Genomic DNA, 5690 nt, shown 5'->3' on the forward strand with positions numbered 1-5690 from the left:
GGCTATTTTTTGGTTGCAGCCGTCATTGTTGTTTGGCGGGTCCGGGCTGGGGATTCGAACCCACCACCTTAGGTGTACGTGGCTGGCGCCTTAGCCTGGTGAGCTATAGGCGCCGAGCCTAAAATGCGGTTTCTTCATCTGTAAAACAGGAGTAGCAATTTTTACCTTGTAGGGTGCTGTGCTCTCAGTATATGATAACTATTATTATCAACAGTAATAATTTATAATTAGGAGTGACCTTATTACATTTCAACGTACCCCTTCCCTTGCCCAGTGTTTAGGGCACCTAAACAATTGAATGCTTACCGTGAGTAGGGTGAATGCTTTATCTCATTTAATCAACACAACAATTCTATGAAGGGAGTATCTTACTTGTATTTTCCCTTTTTATTATCCATGTTTTGCAAATGAGGGTGGAAATTAAATATCTTGCCCAGAGTCACACGGCTAAGTGGGTAAGAGCACAGGTTATGCAGTTTGATGATGTAGTTTCCAATTTGGGGTCTACCATTTAATTATAGATGCTTTTCAACTAACGTTGAGGTTATGCCCCAATAAACCCATTATAAGTTTAAAACATTGTATTATAAGTCGAAATGCATTTGATACTCCTAACCTAGCAAACATTATAGCTTAGTCTAGCCTACCTTAAATGTGCCTAGAACACTTACATTAGCCCACTGTTGGGCAGAATCATCTAACACAAAGCTTATTTTATAATAAAGAGTTGAACATCTCATGTAATTTATTGAATACTTACTGAAAGTGAAATCCAGAATAGTTGTATGGGTACTCAAAGTATGGTTTCTTGTCTTGGCACTGTGGCTTGTGCCTGTAATCATAGCACACTGGGAGGCTGAGGCAGGTGGATTGCCTGAGCTCATGGGTTCGAGACCAGCCTGAGCAAGAGCGAGACCCCATCTCTAAAAATAGCAGGGCCTTGTGGGAGGTGCCTGTAGTCCCAGCTACTCAGGAGGCAAGAGAATCACTTATCCCAAGAGTTTGAGATTACTATGAGCTATGATGCCAGGGCATTCTACTGAGAGTGACAGAGTGGGACTGTGTCTCGAAAAAAAAGTTTCGGCACCCGTAGCTCAATGGTTAGGGTGCTGGCCACATACACTGAGGCTGGCAGGTTCCAACCTGGCCCAGGCCTGCTAAACAATGACAACTGCAACAACAACAAAAATATAGCCAGGCATTGTGGCAGGCGCCTGTAGTCCCAGCTACTTGGGAGGCTGAAGCAAGAGAATCGCTTAAGCCCAAGAGTTGAAGGTTGCTGTGAGCTGTGATGCCACAGCACTCTACCAAGGGTGACATAGTGAGACTATCTCTCAAAAAAATGTTTATATATAGTTTCTTCTGGTGGTATTATTTTGGTACCAGCAAAGAGTTGAGAAATTTTAAGTCAAACCATCAGACCTTGGGACTATCCATAATAGCTATAAGATGCAGTATAGGCTACTCTGAGCCTCAGTTTCTTCATCTATAAACTGGGAATATGAATGGTATCTGCCTGAAAGGTAGCTAGCTGTGGGAACTAAGTGAGAAATGCAGGTATAGTCCCCTAGCTCAATCCTGGCCTGTGTTGTAAGTGACCAATAAATGTGAGTTGTCGTCATCACTATACCACTCAACAACTCAGGGCTCTCGTGTCTCCTGCTCTTTTGGTGTTATTTGAGAGATGAGCATGTGTGAGGGTTCTCCGGAGGTCACAGAGCCACTCTCTCAATAACTCCCCCTCCAACATACACACTTCAGTACCCAGGACTTGGGGAAAAGGACACTAAGCAGATTATGACTCCATTTCGGGAATTAAATCAAAACTCAAGACTAACTCAATTTGGCTTCTGATGAGAGAGAAAGGTTAAAAGGGAGTGAGGAGGCGTCTGGGTGTGCTCTGAGAATTGTAATTAGTTCTGGATCCTCGTCCCCAGCCCCTCTACAGGGCCATGGCCAAGGAGGAGGAATGAAGAAGCCTTAGAAGTCTGTGTCACCTGAAAATGCATAAGGGGCTGGGAAATGATCCCCAAACATATCTCCATGGGAGATCTTCCCTGACACTCTCTTAGCCTGGCCCTGGATGTCGGGGGATCCCAGACTGGATGAAAGAGCCCTGCTGGTGGCAGTCACCTCCCTGGAGAAATACATGAGCTGATGTTTTCCTCTTTAGAGCTATCTAAGCGGTAGTAATATTGCCAAACCTTATTTTCAAGTGCATTTATTATCCTAAAAACATTATCACATGTGTATGAGTATAAACACGTGTTATGTGTGTAAGCAGACACTCAACTTATCCAGCTTCATACAGTTAGCCCAGATCATTCTGAGCACAGTAAACTAAACATCCATTTCTACTCAAGTGAGAGTGGTCAATATTTTGTCCTGTACTCCTAACACCCCCCATGCAGGCTTAAAAAGACTATTGTTTCCCATTATACAGAACGATAAACTGAGGCTCAAGGAGATGAGTAGTTTGTTCAGATTACATACACTATGGATCTAAGGAAGATTTCAAAACGGAAACCAGTGTCTTTGGAGAGAGAGACGGGGAAAGCCCCACCTCAGCCCTAACCTGCAGGCTCTGAGTCCAGAGCGTTGAGAGTGCCTGGGAGGCGGTGGCTGCAGAGGGAGGGACTCCCTGGCTTGCCAAACAGCGGGGCCTCAGGCGAGAGCGTCGCCAGCGCGTCCTCATTCTGCGATTACTGTCAGGGGACCATCCATCAGCGCCGCCCAGGACGCTCGGGCCAGACTGCCCGCCGCCCGCCCAGGTCTCTCCAGATCGCATTAGCGTGGGGCTAGGGCTCAGCGAGGCACCGGCCGCTGAGGCAGAGGCGGCTGGCGGTGCTCCGCGTGGGGCGGGGACAACGCGGTGGGGCCACTGTAGTGGCAAGGGAAAGGACCTCTCCTCCTCTTCGTCCAACTCCCCCCCACCCCGTCAAAGGTTGATAAAGGGGCACTGGGATGGGGGCGGGGAGCACAGTGCAGAAGGCACAGAGAGGGGGCCAGGGTAGTGATTGGAAGAGTCCCAAGATCAGGAAAGCAACGCCTGTAAGGGGAAAGCAAGAGAAAATTGGCTGGAGAGGAGAGACGCAGAAAAGGGAGTTCACAGATTGGGGTTAAGTGGGAGAAGAGGACTTAAAGAGAAAGAAAAGAGAAGATGTAGATTGTAAAGGGAAAGAGAACCAGAGAGGGACAGACAGAGAGCGGAGAAACAGGAAACCACTGACTGTCAGGGGTGAAAGAAACTTCAGAGATAATCCAGGACAACCCCTCATTTTACAGAAGAAGAAAAGAGGGCCAGAGAGGAGAGTCCCTCACCAAAGACCATCTGCAGATGGGCCAGATCCTGGCCCAGAGGCTTATGTATTCTTTCAATGCACCTGTTTTCAGCATCTGCTCCGTGCTGGGCACTGGGCAGCTGAGGTGATGCAGGATCCGTTCCTGCCCTCCAGAGGCTGTGGTCTTTCCTCCCTCACCCCCAGCCAGGAGTTCCCTGAACCCCACCTCTCCTGGCTACAGTACCCTCCTTGCCCTCTACTATCTGTTAGACCCTCACCGAGCAAGGTGCTTCTCTGGGAGAACCTCCCTTCCCCACTTCCCACAGGGCTCCCCAGGAGCTAAGACAGGTACTTCAGAGTTTGGCCAGCCCACTTGTGCTACCTTCCACAGACAACAGGGAAGGCCTGAAAGCCAGCCCCTTATTTCCTGCTCAGTTTTTCATAGAGATGGACAAATCCCGCAGGTTGCAGTGAGATCCAACTAAGGTAAGGAGGTAAGGAGGACTGAGGTTGGATATCAAGAAGTATTTCCAGTACCACAGTTTGGAACCATTTTTTGCTGGACCTTTAAAGCAGCTGTCCTTCTCCTGAGCATAGAGTTGGCAGGTCTTCTAGGCAAGGACTTGGCTTCCTCAGATTCTTCCAGCTGGCGGTGGATTAGGCATTGCACTGGGCACGTTGGGGCTCTCTGTCCCTGGAGTCTGTGCTCTAGGCGTGGGTGAACTGACAACTCACTGGCTTCCTCCCCAGTCACTGCCAGCTCAGTCATGGAATCCCTGAATCCTCTCGCCCAGATCGCCTCACCCTTCCTCATTTCTCAGAGAGGACCACATCTGAGTAGTTCCATCTGTCCTCTCCCTTTAAACCTACTTCCTGATGACCAGGAAGTGCCTCTTTACATCAGGTTTGATCTTCTCTTACTGCCATGTCCACCAACAGCACCTTGACATGAGATTTTGTCATGACAGTGCTGAAGCAGCATGTTTTTCTACACCTTTCCTACGGGTGATGGTCACCCAACCCTCAGTGGTCAGGCAGGGAGTGAGGACAGCATTCAGTCAAGAGCCTGGAAATGTCTCTTTCCTCCATTTGAAACAAGCACCTGTTTACACTGAGGTGTTTGATTTCAAGAAGACACCCTCTTTCTACAACAGCCCAGTTTGCATATGATGGAAGAATCCTAGCCTTTGTACCAATCTCCAAAGAGGCCTGGGACTCAGAAAAGGAGAGAAATGAGCAGACCTGAGACACAAACAGATTCCATTTCCAATCCTCTTTTTCCAGCCCCAACTCCCAGGTCTGGACCCACAGAGGGCAAGAGAGACAGATACTCCTGAAGCCTGACTTGAGACCCACAGTCAAATTTCACTTTCCTCCTTGTTGCAGGCACAGGGATGCCTCTGGATCTAACCCATGAAAAAGCCTGGGAAATAGGCTATTTCTGCAGCCCCTGCCAATTCCTCCAGAGCAGTGTCAGCTTCACTTTAGGAGCAATGTTAGAAGTTGACAGGTTGGATGTAGACTGTGAGACATTTCCCTCCAGGGCATGCCAGATAAGGGAGTCGGAGCACCCAGCTTACAAAGGCACCCAGGGAAGGAGGCCTTGCCAACAACTCTAGTGTCTCTGTACTAACTTCACACACATTGTGTCATGTGATCCTCAGTGCCCAGTTCAGTGCCAGGGACAGGATGCAAGCTGGTTATACTAATGGATGAATGAAGAGCCACAAGAGGAAGGTCAGGATCCTCAATTATAGATGAAGAAATAGGCACAGAAAGGTTAAAAGACTTGCTGAAGGTCACATGTCTCATCAGGGGCAAAGCCAAGTTTCTTTTTTTATTTATTTATTTTATTTTTTTATTGAATGGTAACTATGTACATTAATGCACTTCTGGGGTACAGTGTGGGGTTTTCACATGCCAAAGCCAAGTTTCAACTACAAGAATAAACTATCAGACATCACACCAGTGGACAGAGGAGACTCTATAAGAGATGCACCCTGAGAAAGATATTATTTAAGATGGTGCAGGATTTAAAATAATTCATTGGAAGTTGACTTGTAGCATGTACACAGTTCTGCCCATAACATGGAGAGGCCAATGGGGGACCAGGCCACTGAAGACCAGAACAGAAAGCCATCACTGACAGTCTAGATATCTAACCTCCAGAACTTTGCTAGTCTTAAATGCTGTGTGACATCAGGCCAACCATGGCCCTCTCAGTGCTCTTAGAGCTGGAGGTGCCAAATGAGGAAGAAGGTATATTTGGGTAAGAAGGGCCAGGTCATTATCCTCAGGGCAACAATTGGAGGCATCAGGTTCTTACTTTCTTAGATCTATCTTTGTTATTGTTACTTTTGTGTGAGTTTAATTATTTTATTTTATTTTATTTTATTTTTTTTTTTTTTT

The sequence above is a fragment of the Otolemur garnettii genome, unplaced genomic scaffold, assembly GCF_000181295.1.
Source record: "Otolemur garnettii isolate 467f Iridium unplaced genomic scaffold, OtoGar3 scaffold00043, whole genome shotgun sequence".
In the NCBI taxonomy this organism is placed as follows: Eukaryota; Metazoa; Chordata; class Mammalia; order Primates; family Galagidae; genus Otolemur; species Otolemur garnettii.